At 44.5% G+C, this 26,322-nt stretch overlaps 1 protein-coding gene across 4 annotated transcripts in view; it reads right to left on the bottom strand.

Moving 5' to 3' along the window:
- Positions 1-14,237, bottom strand: part of DRD2 (dopamine receptor D2) — a 69,555-nt gene extending 55,318 nt beyond the window's left edge. For 2 of the 4 annotated variants that reach the window (XM_081844428.1, XM_081844431.1), the window contains exon 1: positions 13,315-14,237. The gene's annotated coding sequence lies outside the window, so the exon portion shown is untranslated. Of the gene's footprint in view, positions 1-12,733; positions 12,824-13,314 lie in introns of those variants that run through there. The other 2 variants (XM_081844429.1, XM_081844430.1) reach the window with 2 other exon arrangements.
- Positions 14,238-26,322: the final 12,085 nt, after the last annotated feature.

The raw sequence follows: 26,322 nt of genomic DNA, 5'->3' as shown, positions 1-26,322 counted from the left end.
CTGGGCTTTGGCTCAAATCAAGATCCCACCAAGCCCTCTCCACCCCACCCAGTCCCTTTCTCCTCCCTCAATTATACTCTGGAGTCTCACTGTCAACACCTGAGTCTCTCCCCCAGATGTTCCTTATCTAGCTTATCTCCCACCATTCTCCAGCAGGGACTTGATCCTGCATCCAGGGGCTGTGGGGAGGTCCCTGGTGGTCCTTCACACCTTGTATGGCTTAGAACCCCTATACAATAATACAATATGAACCTCTTTGGACCCTGAGATCACAAGCTGAGGCCCTTCACTGCAGATGACCTCCAAGGGTGACAATGAGAGAATGGGACTTCTCTGTAGTAGCCCCTCATTTATGGAATGATCTCCACAGGGAGGTCCACCTCCTGCCAACTTGGTCATTGTTTCAGCACCAGGCAAAGACATTATCGCTTTCCAGAAGTTTGGGTAGTGCCGATGATATGGTTGCACAGTTAAATCTATTTTTTAAAATAATGATGCTTAGGTGATTTTATTATTGCATTTTTTAATTAAAAAAATCTGGTTTGAAATTGATTTGAGGATTTCTCAATGGAAAGTGATGTACAAATGTAATAAACCTAAACTGAAAAGCATCTGGATGACCACTGTTAACACCAGATTGAGAATCCAGCAAGCAGCATTTGGGCATGCGGAACAGCACCTATTCCAAGCCAGTTTCAGCAAATCACATCAATAATACCAGCACAAATTAATGACCTTTCTAGGATTAAATCTTAGATAATATGTATTAGCAGCATTTTGAATGCTCTTGTCCTGTCCTGAACTGTTCTGATTGCAGGATATAGTGGATGCCTGCAGCACCTGTTTGGATTTTCAGGACCTTGGATAGCTCCAAGGAAGAAGCTTCCTCAACCAGGGCCCCCATTCAGGTTTTCCAAGTGCAAAAAGATTCCTGGGTAGGGAACGTGGAGTTCCTTTTCAGATGTCCATATCCAGCGTATGGACTTGATCAAGAATTTTGTATCCAAATAGAGATTTAATATCTAGCTCTACTGCTGCTTTTAAGGATTTGAATGACTACTGCTTTTAATAACTGTTCAAAAGCGATGCCTTTAAATACTGTTGTCATTTATTGTTATTTCATTTTGTTTGCCAATCTTTGAGTCAAAGAGTGGGATAATAGATTTAAAAAAATACTATAACAATAGCAAACAAACAACAGAACAAGTAAGGGCTATTCACAGATGCAACACATTTCACTTTCGCTGCAATACTTTTTAGTGGAGTCAGTATGCACCTTCAGATGAAACCTAAGAAGATACCCACTCTGTCAAGAAATATAGAGTATCTGTTGCAGCAGCTTGCACCCCACAGTGGTCGATCAGATGCCTCCAGGAAACACCAACAGAATGAGAAAGTGACAGCCCTCTATGACAGTGTCTCATCAGCAAATGGTATCCGGAGGTAGACTGCCTCTGAATTTGGATGTTCCATGCTGCCATCTTCACTAATAGCCACCCATTTCCTCCTGCTGCTTCATGAATCCCTCTAATCCTCTTTTAAAGTCACCAAAACAAAAGGCTGAGTTGGACAGCACTGAGTTCTAGCCTTACGAGAGATGGAGTAATACCTCTCTCTAGCCGCTTTCTGCACACTGGTTATAGTTATATACTTCCACTATGTCCCATCCTTCCCCAGTTCTATTATTTTCTAACCCCAAAGATGCTTCAGCCTTTCCTTGGAGAAAAAGGTATCCTACTCTCTGACCATTTCAGCTGTCTATTTCTGCAGCTGTATCCTGCTATTCAGAGCTACGAGGTTTCCCCAGATCAAGTGGTGCGACATGCCTGTGCAGACTGCTCCAAAGAGTCAAGAGAAATGCCAGAATACTTCCTTCACGAGATGTTGGTTCCCCACCTTATAGGCTGGGGACAGCCAATGTGGTATCCTCCAGTTATTGCAAGGGATCCCACCACTCACCAGCCCCAGCCAGCATGGTCAATGGTCAGGGATAATGGGAGTTGTAGTCCACAACATCTAGAAAGCCTTAAGCTATCCAGCCCTGTTTTAGATCAACACAAGAGCAACCCCAAGCAGAAAGTGCAACTCTTTAAAACTCCCTTTCACTAATGAGGTTCCTCACCCAGAGATTCAACACTCCCATCATTCCAGCCAATGTTCTACAAACAACTGGGTGTGCATATGCAACCAGACTTTGAACCAATTAGGCTATCTGAAATAATCACTCACAGTTCTACTATACAAAAAAAAAAAAAAAAAGCAACCTGATGCTCCCAACATATTCTTTCAGGAAGTGAAGTGTCTCAATGGCTGGCCTGGGAGTGGATTCAAGATAAATGGAGGAACGCACACAGAGGCAGATAATGCTGGCAGGACACAAAATTCATATTGACTACACACACACACACACACACACACACACACACAACGGGAGCCAACATATTGCTCCAGTGGCCTCAGTCCTGGCCTTCAAGCTGATAAGCTGCTACCAATGACTTCTCCATGCAGGCAACATGCTAATTTTGTTTGTTTGGTGCTTGAAAAACATGGTAACCCAACCAATGTTTGCTCCAAACAATGTACAGCATTTAAATGTGGCATCCTGATGTTGCTTTGGCTTTGCAGGCTGGTCCTCTCTCACACACACCTTCCCTTCCCCACCTCCACCATGTGTGCTGCACAGCATAGAAGATGAAGATGGCAACATTTACATTTTCTGAATGGGCTAATCACAGATTTGTACTTTCCACATGCTTGCCTCCTCCAGAGCTGCGTGGAAGGCGCAGGAGGAGCGGGCTGAAGCCAAAAAAACACATGTCTCTTTATGGGGAGAGGAGGAGGAGGAGGAGATAATTAGGAAGATGTACAAGGGGATAAGCAACAGCACATATGCAGTTGTGATGCTTTCTTTATTGAACAAGAATCACAAGGTTAAAAATAGACACTTGAGGGACAGCTGAAGGAAATGTGATGGGAGAAGGAACAATTGGGAAAGGAGGTGGTACTTATTATTAAGAATAGTTTAAGGCAGACAATATGCTGCTTTTAGAATGTTTCGAGGAGTGATTTTACTTTGACAGCAAAGCCTTCCTGCTTTTCAGAGCACTGTGGAAGGACCAGTTTGCTTACTCAGTGTGGCCAAGTGGCAAAACTTCCCCTGCATGCAAGTTCCACTTCAGGCTGTAAGTGGGAGACCACAAGTTTAATTCTCTGTCTTATACACACATGCACCCAAACTTCCCCTTGACAAAGAAATACATTGTGCCATGGGGAAACCTAGTCTAAACCCCTCTCTAAACCCCAGTATACCTGAAGGGGTGTCTCCACCCTCATCGTTCTGCCCGGACACTGAGGTCCAGCACCGAGAGTCTTCTGGTGGTTCCCTCACTGCAAGAAGCCAAGTTACAGGGAACCAGGCAGAGGTCCTTCTCAGTAATCCACCCACCCTGTGGAATGCCCTCCCACCAGATGTCAAAGAGAAAAACAACTACCAGACTTTTAGAAGACATCTGAAGGCAGCCCTGTTTAGGGAAGCTTTTAATGTTTAATAGATTGTATTTAATAATATTGTATTTTAATATTCTGTTGGAAGCCGCACAGAGTGGCTGGGGAAACCCAGCCAGATGGGCGGGGTATAAATAAATCATCATCATCATCATCATCATCATCATCTCCCGGACATGCTAGGTTTATAAATGCAGAGAGGATTTTAAAAGCATATATATGTGAACAAAGAAACATTTGTTCTCTGCCATCTGCAGCCTGACGTAGCACAGCTTTCCCACTTGGTTGTGCTAAATGCATGAATTGGATCTTAACCCTTCCCCCCCCCCACGGGTGTAAAAAATGACAGGTAGATGAATTGCATACAGCCAGTTAAACATATGGTTGCTACTTTTTAGTGGCTCAAACCACACGGGCAGCTGATCAGCAGCAGCCTCCACCAATCTGTGAGCCGCGTGCTGCCACTTCATGCCTCCTCCCCCGCAATTGTGAGAGTGCTGTCATATTTACTTGCTGCGATGCCAACGTTAACACAAATAAAAACAAAAACGCCGGGCGGAGAAAGCTCCCGTGTCACACCTTGTTTGAGAAAATTACCACTAGAGGTTGAGTAAAAATGAATGGGCACCCAGCGTGACTGGGATGGTGTGGAACTGTTGCAAGATACAAGTGTGTTTAGCCTGGTGAAGAGGAAATTTGAAGGGGAGGCCCAGCAGTAGTTTGCAAAGAAGCTTGCCCAAGAAGCATCTAAAATTAGAGGTGCATAACATTACTCATGGTGTGTAGAAAGTGAACAAGGAAAAGCTTTTCTCCCTCTCTTTCTCAAAACTAGAACACGGAGATATCCCATGAAACGGAACATTGAAAGATTTGGGACAGACGAAGCATAGTTAAACGATGGAATTTACTCAAATTCATGGACGAGAAAGCTATCAAAGACTGCTTGCTATGATGAAGTGTTGGATGTTGGATATTGCAGAGTTGGGAAAAGGTCCAGAAAAGGTCAACCAAGTGGATGGAGCAATGACCCTATGAAGTGGTTGCAGTGCCTGGAGCATTTTAGAGAAAAGATGAGTAAGAGGTGATATGACAGAAGTTTATAAAATTATGCATTGTATTACACATGGTGTGGAGAAGTGAACAGAGAAAAGCTTTTCTTCCTCCCATACGACACTAGAGCTCAGGGACTATCAATGAAACTGAACATTGAAAGAACACAAGACAGACATTTTTAGAAAATGTCTAAAAAGGAAAAAAGTTTATGTTGGAAGTGCAGTGAAACTGAGGGATCTTTATTCACATGCGGTGGTCCTGTAAAATAATTAAGGAATATTGGGAAACTATATATGATGAAGGGACGTGGGTGGCGTTGTGGGTAAAACCTCAGTGCCTAGGACTTGCCGATCGCATGGTTGGCGGTTCGAATACCCGCGGCGGGGTGAGCTCCCGTGTCTTGGTCCCAGCTCCTGCCCACCTAGCAGTTTGAAAGCACCCTTAAGTGCAAGTAGATAAATAGGTACCGCTTTATAGCGGGAAGGTAAACGGCGTTTCCGTGTGCTGCGCTGGTGCTGGCTCGCCAGAGCAGCTTCGTCACGCTGGCCACGTGACCCAGAAGTGTCTCCGGACAGCGCTGGCCCCCGGCCTCTTAAGTGAGATGGGTGCACAACCCTAGAGTCGGACACGACTGGCCCATACGGGCAGGGGTACCTTTACCTTTACCTTTATATATGATGAATTTAAAAAGAAACTTTTAAAAACTTTCCCCCCAACACCTGAGATTTTCCTCTTGGGGATGGTAACAACAGAGGTCCCACCAAAACAAAAGAGTTTACTACTATACGCCACCACTGCAGCTAGAACCTTATTGGTACAAAGGTGAAGAACAAGTATAGTATCCACTAAGGAAGAATGGCAGTGTAAAATGTTTGAATATGCTGAACTGGCTGGTCAGGATAAGAGAAAACAAATATAAGGAATATCAGGAGGAATGGTTAATGTTCAATGACTATTGCAAGAACTAGTATAGACAAATACATAGCTTAGCAGGTCTCGTGTAAATCCAGCAGAGTTGAAACGGAGTATTTAATAGATAACAAATTGGATTATTAAAAAGATGGGGATTACGCATAGCAGTAGAAAAGCAAAAGGAACCAGGAAAAGTGTGGAAGGCAAGTCATATGGTATATGTATACATGCTGTATTTGGTATGAAGTTGTAAGTGGGACAGAGGGAGGGGAGGGGGGTTAAGCATGCTCTCTGTTCCTATTATTGAAAATGCAAATATTATTTTTTTTAAAAAATAGAATCAAGAAGAAAAGAGTTTGGATTTGATATCCCGCTTTATCACTACCCTAAGGAGTCTCCAAGTGGCTAACATTCTCCTTTCCATTCCTCCCCCACCACAAACACTCTGTGAGGTGAGTGGGGCTGAGAGACTTCAGAGAAGTGTGAGTAGCCCAAGGTCACCCAGCAGCTGCATGTGGAGGAGCGGATACGTGAACCCAGTTCACCAGATTACAAGTCTACCACTCTTAACCACTGCACCACACTGGCTCAAGACAGACAATGCACAGCGAAGCTATAGAATTTGTTCCCACAGGAGGCAGCGATGGCCACCAATTTGGATGGCTTCTTTTTAAAAAAGCATTAGACCAATTTACAGAGGTGAAGGCTATCAATGGCTACAACCATGATGGAGGCTGTGCTCTGCTTCCATGGCTGGAGTCAGTAATGCTTCCAAATACCACTTGCTGGAAACTGCAGGAAGGGAGAATGTTCTTGTGCTTGGGTCTTTGCTTGTGGGCTTCCCCTTGGGGTATCTGGCTGTGAAAGCAGAGTCCTGGACTTGGTGGGCCACTGGTGTGTGATCCAAAAGGCTATCTCATGCCTCAGTTGCTGGGAATTGTAGAGGAGAGAGTTGCTGTTGCACTCAGGTCCTACCTGCAGGTTTCCCACAGCCCGTGAGAACAGGTCATCGGCCCAATCCTGCAGGTTCTTTTTGTGTTATTCCCTCTGATGTGCCAGAGGGAAGGGCTAGAACCAACAGGTGGAAATGGCAAGGAAGTGGGAAGACTTTGTAGCACTAAGAGCCACTAAGAGCCATGCAACCACGGAAGAGGCTGCCTCTGCCAACTGTGAGCTAGCCTTCACTGGAAGTATGAAGAGGCAGGTTGGACATCAGCCAGGGATGCTGTAGGATGCTGCTGTTTCATCCCGCATTGCAGATCCTGATTAAGCATTGGGTTGGACTAGATGACCTACAAGCTACCTTCTGATTTGATGATTCCAGCTGCACTCAGTACATAAGATGGTATGAGTAGCCCTTCTGCATCAGTACAAGTCAGGTCCCTCTAGCCTGGCATTCTATTCCAGCAATCATTCCTATTGCAAGCAATGCTAATCCTACTCAGAGCAGACCGACTGAAGTGAATGGGAATGACTAACTTGGTCCATTCACTTCAATGGATCTACTCAGAGAGGGACTAGCCTTGGAGACAAACTAGTGAAAGCTACCCGGAGGTCCATAAGACTCAAAGAGAGGAGCAAATGCCATTTGATGCAAGCAGGCTCCATTGAAATTAATGCAAGCAGCAAAAAAAATACAGCATAGAACGTAACTGAGCAGGAAATTGAATGGGTCATGGGGAAAGACCACATGAAACCACATGGATTGCACAAAATGATATGGGAGAGATGTGACACGATCCTGGAGACCAGTCAGCCCCGGGAAGCTCACAAACAGAGCGCCGTCAAAGATATACTGCCGCAAAACATGGAAGCTTCATTCAGTTAAAAGTTGCTGCTTGGCTTAAGCATCTTTACTTTGCAGCACCCTTTTCCACAAGCTGTTTAAAAAGCCAATAGCATCTTCTCCCCAGAGGCAAATTGCAGCTGGGGGAAGACTTTGGTCGGAACTGTAGCCTGGGGAGCAGAATAGATCGAAACCCCTTCTGTGCAACATGAGCCCCATCCTGTAACCCACCCATTGCTGCTGTTTAAAAAAATAAAACACAGAGAGATAAAGAAGCACATTGTGCCTTTAATATAATGCATTGTATGGCCACAAATATGTGACGCTTGACTGTGACTGACAGCTGAGTGCACAGGACACAGAGAAGCTCCATTCATGTTGATTAACACACTATTAAGTAGTCATGAAGCCATATTAAATCCCTGCTATTTTAAACGGTGCTGTGTGATCCCTATTGACCAGCAGGACTCTCCAGCATGCAGTATAATAGTTCACTCTGGAAGTTTTAAGGCAGTTTTGGGAAAGAATACATGGTGTCATACAGAATTTGCACTGGAGTCTTATAGCGTAGTGGCTCCAACTTTGAATTCCTAGTAGCAGATGATGGATCAGGCAGCAAGTAAGAGGAATGAAAGACCTCTCTCCCTCTGAGACTCTGGAGATCTGCTGCTCATCGGAGGGCTGTAGATGCACAAGTGATCTAATTTCAGGTAGCTTCCTAGGTTCACCTCTTTCAAAGCATTGAGCTGTACTCAGAGGAGACTCAGGGAATCATTGAACTTAATGCACTTGACTAACTTGAGTCCATTCATTTCTATTCTGAGTAGAACTTAGGTCACATCTACACCTTATATTAAAAGCACTTTAACAGTCATGCCCCCCCCCCCCAAGAATCCTGGGAAACTGTAGTTTACCCTCCACAGAGTTACAGTTCACCACACCCCAAACAAACACAGTGCCCATTATTTGTTTGGGTTAGCCATGTGTTTTATACATGCTTTAGGTAGGTGTATGGTGTGATTGTGACCCATTGTCTTGGAGAGGCTGTGATAAATTTCTGTCTTCAGTGTTAGATCTGTCATGTGGCCCATTCATTTTTATTGTGTGTTGTATTTATGTCACTGTTTTCAATGTGCTGTAGGTCGCTCGGAGACCTTCAGGTTGCAAGCAAGTCTAATAAGAATAATAATGATGATTCACACATCCATGTTGACACGGTAAAGTGACGTCCATGGTAAAGTGAAGAGCATGCACACAGGAACCCTTCCTTTAATCAACCTCTTTTTCTTGTGCCAAGATTGTCCATAAAATTTCTCTCAGAAAAACAACCACCAGGAATAAAAGAGAGAGTGGGAGAGAGAACTTTTTTCCATTCTGTTAGTACATGATCTATGAGGACTACATAGTCTAAATCTTTACTAGATGCTAACTGGCGTCCCTTTGCTTTGATGGCTGCTCATTTGGCTGCCCTAAGAACTCCACAACAGCATTATTTGCAGTTATTAGAGGAGGTAATCAGTTGGCAAATGGAAATCATTGTAATATCCTGCAAGGTCTTGAACCAACTGCTGTTGCATGCAGAAAACTTGCTGCGTACAGCAACCCCTGTGTTCTGTGTTTAATTAGTAACATATGAGGATTATTGCTGAGCAATAGGCAGGCTATTGAAATAATTATTATGGTAATATGGGGTTTGCTGATGCTAAGTGCACGAGCGTGGCATTTGGATAACATGGCATTCAAAGCCCTGTAGCGCATACAAAGAACAAATGCCTGTGTGTGAAAAGGAAGCCGCTCCAGGCATCAGAGGCATTCCTCAAACATATTAACAGGGGCAGGGCATCCTGGCATGTCCAATACATGTTTTGTTTTTCAGTTAGCATGGAGTGAAGGTGCTCGTGCAATGCATTACACAGGGTTTAGAGGACATAAGAATTCTTATGTGCAGTCAGGCAGCGGCCGGTATAGGATTTTCTGGTTCCCACCAGGGGTGGCCAGTCAGAAGCAGCATGTCTAGTATATATATATTCTGAGGAGGGAGGATGAAGAAGAGGGTTCGGGGAGGGGGTATCCAACTCTGTCTTTCATGCACAAGTGCAATGGAAGTGGTGGGAACAATTTGGGAGGGTGAAACGCTGGTCACTTGTTGTGGTACTTAAATGGGAACCAGCATGGTATAATGTCGGACTATGATCTGGGAGAGGGACGCGGGTGGTGCTGTGGGTTAAACCACAGAGCCTAGGACTTGCCAATCAGAAGATTGGCGGTTCGAATCCCAGCGACAGGGTGAGCTCCTGTTGCTCGGTCCCTGCTCCTGCCAACCTAGCAGTTCAAAAGCACATCAAAGTGCAAGTAGATAAATAGGTTCTGCTCCCACAGGAAGGTAAACAGCATTTCCATGTGCTGCTCTATTTTCACCAGAAGCGGCTTAGTCATGCTGGCCACATGATCCGGAAACTGTACACCAGCTCCCTCGGCCAATAAAGCGAGATGAGCGCCGCAACCCCAGAGTCAGCCACGACTGGACCTAATGGTCAGGGGTCCCTGGGACCCCTGGGAGACCAGGATTCAAATCCCCACTTGGCCATGAAACTCACTGGGTGACCTTGGGGCGATCACTGTCTCTCTTAGCTTAGTCTACCTCACAGGGTTGCTGTGGGGAGTGGAGAACCATACATGCCATATTGAGCTCCTTGGAAGAAAAAGTGGGATATAAATGCAGTTAATAGAAGTGCATGATGCATCATTTTTACTTGATTGGTAACTGACGGGTAGTCAGAGGTATGCCATGTCTCATGCTTTTCTGGCTATCAAAAAATGGCCAGGACAGCAGCCAAAAAGTCTAGCTTTTGGACCTTCATTCTTTTTCAGCCTCTGTGCCATAAAGGTACCATAAATTCCATCCACTACTGTAGATGCATCTTCACTTAAAGGTTTTCCCAACGCACAAACACCTTATGCCAGCTGATCCTCCCTTTTAGTGTGTTACCCCAAATTTCGGTATTTTGAGAGACGGAATAACTTTCATCCTCCTTTTCAACCTCCTTACACATTTTATGTGCTTATCAAGAGGACCGTGTCTGGTTCTCTCTCTCTTTTCCCTTAAGCTAATATGCTTCCTTTAAATCTTTCCTCAAATGGATGGGGGCAACAGTCAAATCACATTGACATTCTCAGCATGTGCCAAGAGAACTGTGGATCTATCTGTTACACAAGGAGCTGTTAATTTATATGGTCAGCACATTCTACATCAGTGGTTCTCAAATATTTTTCTCCCCTGTGGACCACTAGATAAACCTTTTTTAAAAAATAAATAAATAAATCTGCAAATCAAAGTGCATACATAACATTATTTTCATTACTGTGGCCCTTTCTTTAACTGGTAGTTTTTAAATGGAGAATTAGTAGACTGTGCCAGCTCCGTATTCTGAAAATCATGGGCACTAAGCTCAGATCTTATTAGCGTGTTCAGTAACCAGGCCTTGGTTAAAATTAGCCTCTATGTCAACTGTTAGAGAAGGCAAATGAAATACGTACGAGGTCAATACAGATATTCTGGATTATTCCAAAAGCCTTTTGCAGACTCTGCAAAAAGAAGTCATGGACAACCAGTCTGTGAACCTCTGCACTACAGGAATATTTTAATGACACCCCTGTCCAAATGGAGTATTCTGAGTGAGACCATCACTTTTTCCATCAGCACCTCTGCCTGTAGACTCACTGACACAGTTTTTCTGTTTAACTTTTCCAGCTCAACACTGTTGATTCACCAACTTGCTTCTTGTTGCTCTCTTCCTTCAACATTTCCACTCCAAGATCATTTTGGATCTTCACTGCCCAAATGAAAAAGCAATCAAGGTATTTTGATATTTGGGGGGGGGGGAATCCCTTGATGTGCCATTGGTAATTAATGTTAGATGAATTTTCCTATGAACCTAAACAGCACACACTGTATGCATGCATGCATGTATGTATGTATGGCTTTTTTTCAGCCAGAACCTCTCTTTTCTTACCAGCACCTCTCAGGTGGGTACCATTTCAATTCTAAGACTACAAGGGAGGTGTTCAGAGTGAGTTCTGGCACCTCTTTTTCTATATAAAAAAATTAGCACTATATGTATGTATAGGAAACTCACATTCCTCTGGGGAAATAATGGAACCAGACCGTGTGTGTGTGTGTGTGTGTGTGTGTGTGTGTGTAACAACTCCTTCTTTTATGGACAAAGGGAAAAAAGCAGCCAACTCCTTCAGGGTTGCCAGTAGCAACCCACAGAGAGTTGTTCGGAAAGACAAAAAAAAAAAAAAAAATACATAAACAGGAGATTGCACCATGTCAGGGCCCTTGAGTGATTAATCATATTTGCACAAAATAAATGAGCAATGTTCTTTAAGTGTACCCAGATCTTTTCAGTGTGGAGAGTGCAGCTCTTCTGAAATGAGAACTGCAGTGTCTCCCAGCTCCTTTGTATCACTAACTTTTCCTTGCCCTCGCTGGTGATCACAAACTTTGAGTTAGCCAGTGCGATTCCTGAACTGCAGCCCTTCGCTCTGTTAAGAATTTGTTGGTCAATATCTTATATTGGACTAGGAAAGAGCTAATTTAACACAAAACTTTCTTCTCTCTGCTTCCTAAACACGACACCCATGCAATCTTGACCACACATTTGTGTGGATCATGGGATGTGAGGCGGAATACAGAGGTGATGGCAGTTCCCCCCAAGTGTGGGTCTGGAGCCCTTCCGCTACCCAGTGCACCCTTAAATTTTCCATGGGCTGTATCCATGGCCACCTAAATCACAGCAGAGGTGGAGGTGTGCCAAATTTTGATGCCACTAAAGGAGCCGCTGAAATTTGAGACCCCCAAGATCCGCCACGGATCACAAGTTACAATATTGATGCAAATAGGTGCCTGAAGATGGATGAGGTCACTAGTGTAGAAAAAAATAACAATTGTGCAAAGCAACACTCAAAAGGGATTTTTAAAAAGATAGTTCAAAGTAACTTCTTCATTTAAATGATGGATCTATGCATGCAATGGATGAAGAAGGATCCATAACCTATTCCCACCTAACATTTGCCACTGATTTCTTGAAAAGAGGAGATAGATTTAAAGCTGAGAAACAGTAGGGGGTAGGATTGCCATAGTCTCAGTCTCACACCTGCAAAATGGGAATAGAGGTGACTGACTTCCTGGTGTTGTGAGAGCAAGAAATATCAACAAGAAACACTCTTTGCACATTCAACAATGCTGTGTGAATGGTTGCTTTGGCATAAAGAGATTAATGCCAAAAAGCACACATCTATAATAAAACTGCAGTGATTATGGGGTGAGTTTGCCTGCTGATGTGCAGAAGAGAAGAGTAAGAACTGTAGTGGAAACAGTACTATATCCAGATGTCTGTCTACATTATTGCATTGGGAGCCGGAGCTCATAAAAAGCTCTGTCTAGGCAGATGCTGTTTCCTCCTCTCCACCCACCTTTCTAAACTTTGCCTTTCATCTTGGGGCAATGCAAAAGGCCTCTGCAAATGCTTCTTGCTCCACAATCACTTCTCATTTGTTTATTCATTTCTTGCAGTCTGGAGTTGTTCTGCCTACAGACCTCTGGAGTTGCTCTGATTACTTTGTTATCTGATTAATGGGAGTAAAACAAATTCACTATGACAGATTCTAAGATTTTTTTAAAAAATATATACAAATATTTAATAAACATTACAAGCATTACACACACACACACACACACATCACACACAAGAGAGCATCTTTGCAGTTTTAACATCTGAAAATCTTTCATACTTGCAACTCTTCCAATCTTCATTCTGGAAAAAATGTGTTTTCTAAGTGAAAAGTATTCAGTTGTTCTCTCAAGTCATGCTTATACAATACATATTTCTTTGTCTTTTGATACCCCCCATCTTTTTGTGCCCCCTACAAATAGGTGAATATGTAATACATTACTATTTATTGAGCCATCGCTACCACTGAACCTTTTACACCCTTAGAAGACAGTTTCTGCTATCCTTGAAGAGAAAGTGAAATACTGATGATTTTGCCCTTACCTTCAAGCCATAAGATAAGACAGCGAGAACCACGAACCACAGTGCTGACTTCACGTCTTGACCTGTATATCCAAAAGTTTCCACGTTTTTGCTCCTCTCTTCCTCCTCTTCTCACTTCTCCCTGCTTCCTGCCAGACTTCCCATCTCCATGGGATCTCTGGAGATACCCAGAGAGAAAGCAAGGCTAGTAGGGTCTTGCCAAACCAGCATGGATCCCCCCAGTGGAGAAGAGGCACTCTCTCTTGGAATCTTCCCACCAAGAAAGACTATTTCTGTTCTCAGACAGAACCTCCTGAGGCTAAGGAGGGTCAGCCTCTTGGAAAAAGGGACATTGACTGAGTAGGAGCTCCCACCCTATGGATTTAGCCTTCGCCTCCTCGGAGAGAATGTCCTCCAACTTCTCAGGAGAGCAGCTTGAGTTGGGCAAAGCTCTTATGTCGCTCCGTTTAAGGGAGACAGGGTTTCTTGAAGTGGGGTTCATGCGAACAGGGCGCTCCTCCCTTTCATTCTCTTGTAGAGTTTAAAATAACAATAGGAGGAGGAGATAAGGGAAAGGGAATCTTGAAAGGTGAGCCGAAGCTTTGTGATGCTGTTCCGAGCAGCAAAAGCTCTGGAGATTCTTCCCCTCCTCCCACTCCCGTCGGCTTCCCAGGGGATAGCGGCCGCTGGCTGGCGAGGAACTTGCTGAGCGCACCTCAGCCGGAGTTGCCCTGCCTCTTCTCAGAATCAAAACGGAACACCCGGGAGACGCAGAGGTGGGAAGATAATTCAGCACCAAGAGGACGGACAGCTCCGACGGAGTCGGCGAAAGGGAAGGAAAAGAAGAGGGAGGAGGCGGTGGCTCAGGTTGGGGCGGAGACTCGTGTGTGTGTGTGTGTGTGTGTGTGTGTGTGTGGTATAGTGTTGACGGGTAAGAAACAGACCGTAACCCGCCTGGCACTGCTACAAGCTCTAGGCAGCCAGTGGCACACGATTCCCTTACGTTGAAGGGAGCAGCTGCTTTGCACACGCAGGCGCACCCCGTCCGCACGGACCTCCGATGCAGCTGAGTCTGGTGTCAGGCACACGAGGAGTGCGGGGGGGGGGGGGAGCGCTCTAAAGTCACAAGCAAAGATCGAGAGACAAAATGATGTCGAACTAGAGGTGAGAAAGAGATTCAGAACAGATTAGAGAGCTGCGGGACAGATCGATAGACGGAGCTTTGATAGGACCTCGGAGAGCTCCCAAAGGGATACACGGAAAACCGCCATTCATCCTAATGGAGAGAAGTATCTGGCAATACCAAAGTGTATTGATACACATGTAGAAATGGGTAGATTTCAGCGGAAATGGGGGGGGGGTCACAGCGCTGTTTGCGTGAATGGAAGAAGGGGTGTAGAGAGACGAGTTAGATGGATGCAGGGGGAAATCTCAAACAGACACTAATGGGTCAGGGTTGAGAGGGACGACCGAATGGTGCTGAGGAGCTGTTCAGACACATACAGACGACCCTGGGTTGCTTTCAACACACAATGTCCTTGGACTGTTGCACTAAACTCTATTGCGTCCATTTATCCTGGAACATGATGGAATGGCAGAGAGCCCTAAAAATGATGATGCATCTAGCCTAGCTTTATGTTCCCAACAGCTGGAAGCTCACAAAAGGTCATGGAGGTGACAGCCACCACAGCCTCATTGCCTTCCCTCAGCACCTGGGCCTTGGAGGTTGGTTGGCTTTAAATGTGGATGTTTCATTATCATGAGGAAGTTGGGTATTAGCCTGGTAAAGAGGAGACTGAGAGGAGATATGATAGCCACCTTCAAATACAGTGGTACCTCTGGTTATGTACTTAATTCGTTCCGGAGGTCTGTTCTTAACCTGAAACTGTTCTTAACCTGAAGCACCACTTTAGCTAATGGGGCCTCCCACTGCTGCTGCGCCACCGCCACGTGATTTCTGTTCTCATCCTGAAGCAAAGTTCTTAACCCAAGGAAATATTTCGGGGTTAGCGGAGTCTGTAACCTGAAGTGTATGTAACCTGAAGCGTATGTAACCCGAGGTACCACTGTATCTAAAGGGCTGTCACATGGAAGATGGAGCAAGCTTGTTTTGTCCTGCTCTGGAGAGTAGGATTCAAACCAATGGCTTCAAGTTACAAGAAAGGAGAGTCAGACTCAACATCAGGAAAAACTTTCTGACATTAAGAGCTGTTCAACAGTAGAACAGATTCTCTTGGAAGGTGGTGAACTCTCCTTCATTGGAAGTTTTTAAGCAGAGGCTGGGTGGCCATCTGCCATGGATGTTTTAGTTGAGACTTCTGCACTGCAGGGGGATGGACTAGATGAGCCTCAGGTTCCCTTCCAACTCTACAATTCTATGATTCTATGATCATGGCCAGAAGCCGCTCACAGGCATTTCCCCCTAGGAATCCTTAAAAATTAAATCCTTTAAAACCTCTCTGATCTAGTGACAATTGGAACAGTGAGCCCCACATGAATTATGTACAGAAATGTCTGTCCATAACTGACCAATCAACTTTTGTTGATGACTCCTGAGGAAAATACCTCTTTAGCCACACTGATCATAATTGTATCCCTTTAGTCACTGCTTCCAAACTAAACAAGTCCCAAGTGCTCCAGATGTTACTTGCAGGGAAGATGTGCCAACCCCTTGGAACCACAGAATTGTTCAGTAGGAAAGGGACTCGGAAGGTATCCAATCTTATGTGGTCTTCAACCTTCGATCCCCAGATGCTGCTGGACTACGGTCCCCATAATTCCCAGACAGCTTATCCAACTGTCAGGGTTGAAGGGAGTTGTAGTCTGACAGTATCTGGGGACCCAAGGTTGAAGAACACTGATCTAGCCCGTAGTTCCTCCTCAATGTAGGAATCACTCAGTGACAGCATTTCAGACCACCATCTTCTGTAGCAAACAGTTCCACTCTTGAGCAGCTCTTCCCATTAGGAATCTTCTCCTAAAGTTTAGCAGAAATCTGCTTCCCAACCATTTCCTTCGGTGGGTTCTAGTCCTGCCCTCTGGGATCTTTTCTATATTCTCGCTTGGCAGCTGCTCAGAGATCTGAAAATGGCTATTGGGTTTCCCTTCATCCTCTCTCTTCCCCAGGGTAACCATCCCCATGCCCCATCCCCCATCCCCCTCGCCTTCAACCATACTTAATCAGGCTTGCGCCATTGCAACGCTGCACCATTGCATTGTCATACAGATTTCGCTGCCCTAGCTCACCTCCGTGAAACACAACATTGCACTAGTACAAAGCCCCCTGCAGTTGATCATATTCACTTTTTCCTTGCCCAGCAGACCAAGGCATGAAATTGTCAGTGTTTTGCCCGCACTACCCCTATTGTATACTTTACAATGACCTTTATTTATTCATTTACTAGTAGTCTCATACCCAGTGTTGGTTGAGGATTCGAAGGAACCAAAAAGATGGGTGCAGATCCCCAGAGAACAGATGGGCAAACAAATTTCCAGAAGACATAATAGATTATGATATATTTATATCCCACCTGTCCTCTGAGGAGCTGAAGATGGCATGGCAGACATGGTTCTGCCGCTCTCCATTTTATTCTCACAGCAACCTTTTGAGGTAGGTTAGGCTGAGACAGTGACTGACCGAAGGCTGCCCAGTGAGCTTCATGGCTGAGTGGGGAGTTGAACCCTGGTCTCCCAGGTCCTAGTCCAGTGCTCCAAACACTACTACACCACACTGTCCCCAACCAGCACACCAGAGCTGATGGAAGCATCTGCAGGGCAGCAGGTTGTAAGGAAGGCTACTTTACAATATCTGCACCTTTAGCAAAATCTTCTTATGCTGAGTAGCAATGTCTTTTTCGTACGCTTCCCAAGTAAACTAGGGAGCATTTCTGTGTTGCCCTTTCCATCTGTCTAATATAATCTGCTTTCTGCTCAAACTGCAGTAGTTATAGGTCACCTCTTATTATATATTTATCCCTGGGTCTTAATATCCTTTTGTGCTTCATCACAGAGTCAATGCATTCATTTCCCGACGAACAACAGGCAGTGCGAGGCACAAATTATTGCTTTCAGATATTTCAGCTTCTTCTAAGCTCAGAAAGCCACTTGTAATTATTTTAGACCACTGTGCCTTTTAGCAACCCCCTCCCCCCTCCACCCGCAATTCTCTTTTATATCCAGCCACTGGCAGGGAAAGGGGGGTGGTGGCAGGGTTAGAACAGAAAAATAGCAGTGCTGTTAATATAAAATTGCAAGTGCCACAGCAGAGCTGGGAACAGGAGACACTACAGATTAGGACTTTGCTTTCCATTGATTCTTTATCACGTGTCAAGGCTGTATGTGCCAATCAATACAGCCATTTTTATTTACAGGCTTCAATCATGCAGTGGGGGTGTTGTGCAGCTGTCCCTAATAATCTTATTTATATTGGCTGTCACCTCGTTTTTCCTCTCTCATTAAGAACGGTTCCGTGCCTGCCTGCCCATGTGATGGAATGAATGACAAGAGAACAGGGAGCCTGTGTCCCTCCTGATGTTTCTGGACCACAACTACCACCATCCCTGGCCATTGGCCGTGCTGGCTGCTTGGAGCTGGAATCCAACAGCATCTCCCCAGGCTCCCCATCCCTGAATTAGAATACAAAAAGTCGTCTGCTGGATCAAACTTGTGTGTGTGTGTACCCATGTGACCCAGCATCCTCTTTTGAAGAGCTCCAAGCCATATGTCTCTGAGGCAACCAGAGATAGTGTAAGAAGACAACAGACTTATTCTGCCATTCCCCCTGTATCCCTTGAGAAGTAGACTGCACCCAAGCCTGGAGGTTGCATCTTAGTCATCCTAAAATCACAACAATCTCAAGAGAGTTACACTAGCTACATGATATCCAACCACCCTCAGTCCCTAGATCTCATGTTCCTCCTCCATTCTTACAATCAAGCTACTACTGCACATACTCAATGTAGGAGACCAAGGCACCACACACACACACACACACACACACACACACACCACACCACACCACACCACACCACATTAGCTTTTGTTCTAACTGCTGAATGAACATCTGTAGAATGTGAACCTTTTTTCCTGAAGCTCATATTCTTGATGCTAACAAGAGACAGAGAATGCATCAGATAGTGGACTTGTAAAAGGGTAAAAGAGTGTTGGGAAATGATCCATGATGAATTGGGAGGGGTGTTTAAAAGTACTTCCCCCAAAAAAACCCCCCAGAGTAATTTCTGTTGGAGATAATTCAGACTGAAATCCCCATGTGTCAAAAAAGGTTATTTATGTATGCTACTACTGCAGCCCATGTTTTGTTAGCCCCCAAATGGAAAATGAGTGAGGTCCTAACCAAAAAAGAATGGCAACTTAAGTTGACAGAATACGCACGGCTCTCAGACTAATAATAACAATAATAATAATAATAATAATAATAATTTATTTATACCGCACCCATCTGGTTGGGCTTCCCCAGCCACTCTGGGCGGCTTTCAACAAAATATTAAAATACAGAATATAGAATATATAGAATAAAAGAACAAGAAGAACATATATTTAGAGAAGATTGGAAAACATTTATTGAATATATGGGAAATAATTGTGTACAGCTGAAAACGCTGGCAGCATTAAGATAAATTCAACAGTGTAAATAAGTTGTGATGGATGTAATAATGGAATACTGAATGGTATAGTTTCCGTAAAATATGCAGGGATTTATGATATGTAAAATGAACCGTGGAAAGAGAAGAAAGGAAATCATTGATACCTTAAGGATGTAAAATGAGTACTTTAAATTGTAAAACAGAAAACATAATAAAATTATATGCAAAAAAAAGAGAGAATGCATCAGAAGGTGGGTGAGAGACCTGTCCCCAAGTTACAAACCCCGATAGTTGAGGATTTTCCAGGTAACAAGTAGTCAGACATTTAGAGAGAGAGATTGTGAATTAAATTATTATATAATTAAAATATACTTGGGGAAAGCAGTACTAAGTCTCATGCTTCAGGCATACAGCCTGTCATTACAAATTAGGGCAAGAACTGCAGGGAGTGGGGGAGGGACCCAAAGCATTATCCTGAAACTGGGAGAAGCTAACCCCCAGTTCAGGGTTTCATCTCTCCACCAGCAGCCCCCACCCCAGTTCACAAAGAACTCACAGATTTGGGTGGCAAATGCAAAACAACAACAACAACAGCAATGTAGAGACAGTGCTGGAGAAGGTAAAGCCGAACATTCTGCTAGGATGCAAAGCACTTCTCCCTGGCCCTGCAGTGAGGGGGTGTTAATCCTTGACTGCAGTTGTGCACATATTAAATGAAGTGTGTGTGTGTCTACCTGTCTGCAGCCTGTGTGTACATGTGGGTGGGGGGCACGGTAGCCACACCCATCTTTGCCTCTGCCCACCAGTGGCATGTGGTCTCTGAGGATTGTGCAAGGGTGAATGAGGCCCTCATACTTAAAAGGCGAGCCACTCCTTGTCTAAAATGTCTTGTTGGAGCAATGCTTCTTTAAATACCCCGTTGCTTATTTAAGCATCCTATTTGTTTGAAACTGCAGACATTGGTGAGCATGCAAAGGGCATCAGCAATGGAACGCAATGGGCTTTCCAGAATCATTTTGCCAGCTTGTGTTCCCAAAATAAGCTGCTAGACCAGGAAGGCTTTAGACTAAGATAGCAGCAGTGGTGGAGACAGTGATCAGGGTTTCTAAAATTCTGCAGAAAACTGGTGCAAAAACCAATGGAATTGGTGCTTTCCTCTGTGGTGGCCCACACTTATGGAAGCAATCTCTGCACTGAGGTGTGTTATGCACTGATATTACTGCCATTTCACTCACAGTTGAAGATGCACCTATTTGCCCAGGCCTTTGGGAGGAAATGAGGTTTAGCGCCTGATGCTTTGTTCTCTGAATTTTCCATTCACCAGCCTCTCTGAAGGATGATTATCAATGGTTCTAAGTACTGATTTGCTCTGTTTCACATGTGTGGGATTTTAGAAATGCTATTGTTTTAATGATGTGTGTACCTCCACTTGGCGAATGGTGTGCTATAAATAGATGAATGAATGAATGAATGAATGAGCGAGTGAGTGAGTGGGTGAATTAATGAAAAAAATAAACAAGATTCAGGACAGAAGAGGGAAAGGACTTATTCACACCATGCCTTCATGAAACTCACTGCCACAAGGTGTAGCAATGGCCACAAGCTTAGAAAGTTTAGAAGGGAATGAGACAAACTGATACACCTTTTCGTCAGTGGTTCAGATCAATTCTGCCACGAGGACTGTACAGAACATCCATGTTCAGTGGCAGTCTACCCTGAGTACCAGTAGCTAGAGAGCTGTTGCCTTTATGACCTGCTGTGACTTTCCTGGAAGTATTGAGCAAGATAGTGCTGTCCTGGATGGACCAATGGTCTGACTCATCCAAAGGGCAGCTTCACATATTCATATATTTGTCGGCTTCCTGGAAGCAATGGATTGACTGCAGTTGGAGGAAAAGGATACTGGATTAGATGGGCTTTTCTCCTCTGGTGAATGCATGTTGGGTAGGAAAGGGTGGTGGTATTTGGGAGACACAAATCTAATTCTGACAGTAATTCAGCTGGGAGGTGTGAAATTTGACTTATTAATGCTAAGTAAGTCAAATAGTGCTTCAGAATTAATTATACAATATGCTTTCTGGCTGGAAGGAATTCTCTGTAGTTTCAGAGCGGAAATTAAATCATGGGTAGATTGCTCAGAAAGAAGCCTTTGTGGAAGGACCACGCTGGAATAACCCCAGCACTGGAACCCGTTAACACTATCAGTGTAACATCTGACACAGAAAACTAAAGCGGTATGTGGTGGTGTAAGCTTTTGGGTCCTGAAAGAAAGAGAGCAACCCATGTAATGCTAAGAGCTACTTTACTCAGTCAGGTCATATATGTGGTATAGATGTCCAATTAGCGTGTAATCAGAGGATTCAGAGAGACAATTTTCTCCCCAGGAAATGAGCAGAAGACTTTTCAGCTGCCATGTGCCAATGGCCTGGCCCATCCAAAGGCAGTTTAAAGAAAATGTGATGAAAATGATGTATAGGTGGTATATTACACCCGTAAAGTTAGCGAAAATGTATAAAGTTAGTAATAAATGTTGGAAATGTAAAGAAAAAGAAGGAACATTTTATCACATGTGGTGGGAATGTAAAAAGGTGAAAAGCTTCTGGGAGATGATATATAATGAGATGGAAAAAATGTTGAAATATACATTTATAAAGAAAGCAGAAGCATTTTGACTTGGCATTGCTGGGAGGGATATAAATAGAAAGGAATGCAAGCTCTTTTTATATGCAATAACAGCAGCAAGAATATTATTGGCCCAAAAATGGAAGCAAGAAGAATTACTGATGATTGAGGAATGGAGGATGAAGCTAATGGACTATGCAGAACTAGATAAACTAACAGGAAGGATTCGAAACCGGCGGGACCAGAAATTCACGGAAGACTGGAGTAAATTTACGGACTATCTGAAAAGTATTTGTGAAGAGCAGATGACGTTTGTAGGTTTGCAAGAAGTTTTGTGAGGAGTACTAATGGAAGTATTGCAAAAATGGAGAAGGGGAAGGATGATTTGTTAAGAGATGTAAAGGCAATATAAAGTTTAGAAATGCATAAGAAGTGGTTAAAATGGTGGATCATCAGAGGTGCTGATGGAAGTCTAAAAAGATTATATAAGTGACAACTCTGTCTAACAGGCCCTGCGGAAAGAAATCAGATCCTGCAGGGCCCTGGTCTCATGAGGCAGAGTGTTCCACCAGGCCGGAGCCAGTGTTGAGAAGGCCCTGGCTCTAGTTGAGGCTAATCTAACTTCTTTAGGGCCCGGGACCTCTAGGGTGTTGCTATTTATGGATTTACAATTATTTATTTACAATCCTAGTTTCAGAAGAAGTACATCCCTAAGGAATAGCTGCTGCAGAGAAAGGATGCTGGCTTTATGTTCTGCTCCTGGGAGGCTACTATGGGATGCAGGAGGCTGGAACAGGTGATGGTACTTTCAGCCTTCTTAATATTCAGAAGTTGCACTTTCTGTCTGGTACGCAATGCGTGAAAATTAGAATCTAGATTCCCTTAGAGTACAAATCAGCAGTATATCCCACCGGTCCCTGGAGGTTCAACCAACAGGAGCCATGAGTGTTCCCCTCAAAAAGGGCACTGAAAATGTTAAAACATTTCTGATTAATAGTCACTTAAACACACTCACTCACAGCCCTCACACACTATAGCTTTAAACTGCTTGGATTTTCTGGAAGTGGATATTAACTCCCCTGCTCTCCCCTGAAGGGCTGTTTGAAGATAAACGAAGTTGACATTATTATATGCAGAGACTTGAATATGAAAATAAATCCTGTACATTATACCTGTAACTCTTCACTTTATCATAACCCGTTCTTCCTCGTGACTCCCTCCAGTTCCTCAAAGACCTCTCTTTTTGTAGCCCTTGTCGGCAAACTCTGTTAATTTAAACAGAAATTGCTGCTGCTGTAGAAAACATTTCCTTTAGGATTTCTTCTTCCAATGCAAATGAGTGTAAGGAAATAAACAGTAGTTTGTTAAATAAGCATATTTGCCTCCCCTTCTTTTGAAAGGTGGGGGACATCTCTTTGTGCCATGAGTGGCTGGAAGGCTGGGTGGGTGAAGTGGGGAGGGGGAGAATTAATTTCCTTCTTGTGGATGAAGCCTGACCAGATGCTGCTAACAAGGGCTACAGATACTGGCATCGCCTTTTCTCCTTTTTGCCTTCATATCTGGATGATGGATGCTGGTCTTGCAGTACACAATATTTCCTAGCAGAGATAAGAGCTGAGTTTTCAGCCTCAGGAGTAATGAAGATGGCCAGATACCCAAAAGAGAGCAATTATTTTGGATTATGTGGGGATAGGGGAGGCGATGCAAAAGATGCTTCCTGGGCAACAGGAAGGAGATACTTTTCTTGAGCAGAGCTGTCCTTCCTACATCCTTTCATTACCTGGAAGGTGCAGTAATGAATAAGATATGGACAACAATGGCTGTGAGAGCTTGCAGTGGTCATTTGTGTGGGCAAACAGTTTGCTTGCTTGCAAATTATTTCATGTTTGGCTGAGAAAAAGAGAGCCAAGGGAAGAAAAACTGAGGACTGAGCGAGTGGGGCAAGTTGCTGGCAGAGGGTCACTTTAAGCAAGTCACTTTAAGCTCCCTGGTAGACCAAGCAGAAGGTCCCAGGCTGAACCCCTGGCACCTCCAGGTAGGGCTGGGAAGTCCTAGAGAACCACTGTGAGTCAGTGCAGAAAATACAGGATGTATCAATGGTTCAGCTCAGTATGATGCAGCTTTCTAGGTTCCTAGAAATAGTGTGAGGCTAGAAATAGTTGGCAAAGGAATGTGTGCCAGAATGGAACAGCATCTCCAAAGATACACAAGTGAACTGTAGCTCAGTGGCAATTCTTACTTTGAACTGCAGGCCCCTAAGCTCCAATATACCTGAAGGAGTGTCTCCACCACCATGGTTCAGCCCGGACACTGAGGTCCAGCTCCGAGGGCCTTCTGGCGTTTCCCTCACTGTGATAAGTGAACCAGATAGGGAACCAGACAGAGGGCCTTCTAGGTAGACGCTCCTGCCCTGTGGAATGCCCTCCCATCAGATGTGAAGGAAATACCTCAGGTTAATAACTTAATTCGTTCCGGAGGTCCGTTCTTAACCTGAAACTGTTCTTAACCTGAAGCACCACTTTAGCTAATGGGGCCTCCCGCTGCTGCCACGCCGCCAGAACACGATTTCTGTTCTCATCCTGAAACAAAGTTTAAAACTTGAGGTACTATTTCTGGGTTAGTGGAGTCTGTAATTTGAAGCGTTTGTAACCTGAGGTACCACTTTATCTGACTTTTAGAAGACATCTGAAGGCAACCCTGTTTAGGGAAGTTTTTAATGTTTAATGTTTGATGTTTTATCGTGTTTTTAATATTCTGTTGAGCTGCCCAGAGTGGCTGCAGAAACCCAGCCAGGTGGGCAGGGTATAAATATTATTATTTCCATATTCCATGGCTTTCCATATTTCAAAAAGTAAAAACCAGGACACCCTGAAAATTGTTGAGCTTCTTTTTAGGAAAACATGAAAGTTTTTCAGGTTTTTTTTTAAAACAAAAACACCAAAAACAGCAATTTTTCGATTGACTCGCCTAAGATCCAGGACAAAGCACTGCCTTTTGGAAATCCCCACCCCTACCCCTGGACATCAATCCTGGTAATGTCTGGAAAAATCTGGATGTATGGCAGGCCTATATTAGTTTATATAGTGCTAGCAGTGCACACCATGTTGCATGGCTCCCGTGCTGGACTCTGCTTGCTGTCTCCCTGCAAATGGAGCCAGCCACAGCTTCCCAAAGACCATCTGCAGCCTCTGCAGCCAGCAACTCCTTCTGGTTTCTCTAGGCCTTTCTGCACTTGGGACCCTGTGATGATTTAAGTGGCAAGCCCACATATCCTGACACATCAAGTCTAGGAATCTAAAACCAGCTGCTGAGTTGCAAGAAAGAGAAGCAAGAGGGGGGAAATAACAGAGGGAGAGTTCTACAAGGAATTGATCTCTCAACAGATGGTGACTGGAAAGGTTAGGAAGTAGAGAAAGGCATCTTCAGACGATTATTCACTGTCACTCTTAAAGACTGGCAAAGAAGTGAGAAATCGATCCCCAAAAAAGCACAAAAGCTGATATGGCGGCAGCCATCCAGCTTTTGAAAAGCCCTCATTTTTCGTAGCTGGAGTTGGGTTAAGTAAGAGTTGATCTTATGGCCTATGAGTCTCAGCTTGGCAAAGGAGCTTTCGGTGGTTTACCTTAAGCCACTGGTGCTTAGAGGAACAGCTACTTTAGTTGGCTTAGCTGCTGATGCAATATATAATAGTTGGTTGGGGAGTTTGTGTTGAACTGAAGCAGCATCTCCAAAGATACAGATGCGGACTGTAGCTCAGTGGCAGGGTACACAGAATGGGGACAGCCTGCCCATTTCAGTGGCGTAGCGTGGGTTGTCAGCACCCGGGGCAAGGCAAGTAATTTGCACCCCCTAACCCGTGGATTTGTGCCCCCCTAACCCGTGGATTTGCACCCCCTAACCCTAACCCCCAGATGTTGCGCCCGGTGTGGCCGGCCCCCCTGCACCTCCCACGCTACGCCACTGGCCCATTTCTTCCACTTCCACTGTGCTGCCTACTCCTCCTGCTCCACAGCCCTGACCATATGCTCCCCACCACCATGGCCATTCAGCCCACTCCTGAGGCCCACCCTGGCCCACCATTGTGCCAAGCTTCCTCAGGCTTCCTCTAGGCAGTGGTGGCACAAGCCACGGTGGTGGGATTTTTTTCCACCTCAAATAACAAAATGTCTTGGGGCAAGCCTGATGTGGAAGATCCCAGCTTCAACTCCCAGCTTCTCCACATAGGGCTGAGAAGGTCTCCTGTTTGAAAGCATGGAGATCCATTGCTAGTCTGTGCAGACACTACTGAACTAAATGGGCCAATGGTTTGTCTTGGTAGAAATGCCTGGTGGCCTGCCTTCTATTGCACGAATTGACTTCCTAACCCTTTGCTATTCACTTCACACTTTCCTCCATATCCCCTGCAGTTGGGTGGGAAGGGGGCTCTCTGGGTTGTGGCACAGCAAAGCTGGCTGGGGCTGATGAGAGTTGTAGTCAAACGCACCTTGAGGGTTCCAGGTAGGGGAAGACTGTTCTTTGGAATGCCCTCCCCAGACATTTCATCTCCTGGCACCACCAACTCTGATGTCCTTTTGGCAGACGGCAAGGATTTGTGTGCTTTGGTATGTTTAAACATTTTCCCAGGGCTTGCAGCATGCCTTATAGTTCATCAGTCATGATTCTTTTTTAATGGATTCTGCTGGAGTTTATGGATTTACTCATTTTGCTTGTTCTTGACTGATGCCTCTACAGCATGTACTGATTTTTATAGGCTGGTTTATTGCAGTGTTTATATTCTTTGCAGCCCTGGAAGGGTGGCTTATAA

This window comes from Podarcis erhardii (genome assembly GCF_964252035.2).
Source record: "Podarcis erhardii genome assembly, chromosome: 16".
NCBI classification, from domain to species: Eukaryota; Metazoa; Chordata; class Lepidosauria; order Squamata; family Lacertidae; genus Podarcis; species Podarcis erhardii.
The sequence above is the reverse complement of the archived record's forward strand: the minus strand, read 5'-3'. Positions and strand labels throughout refer to the sequence as shown.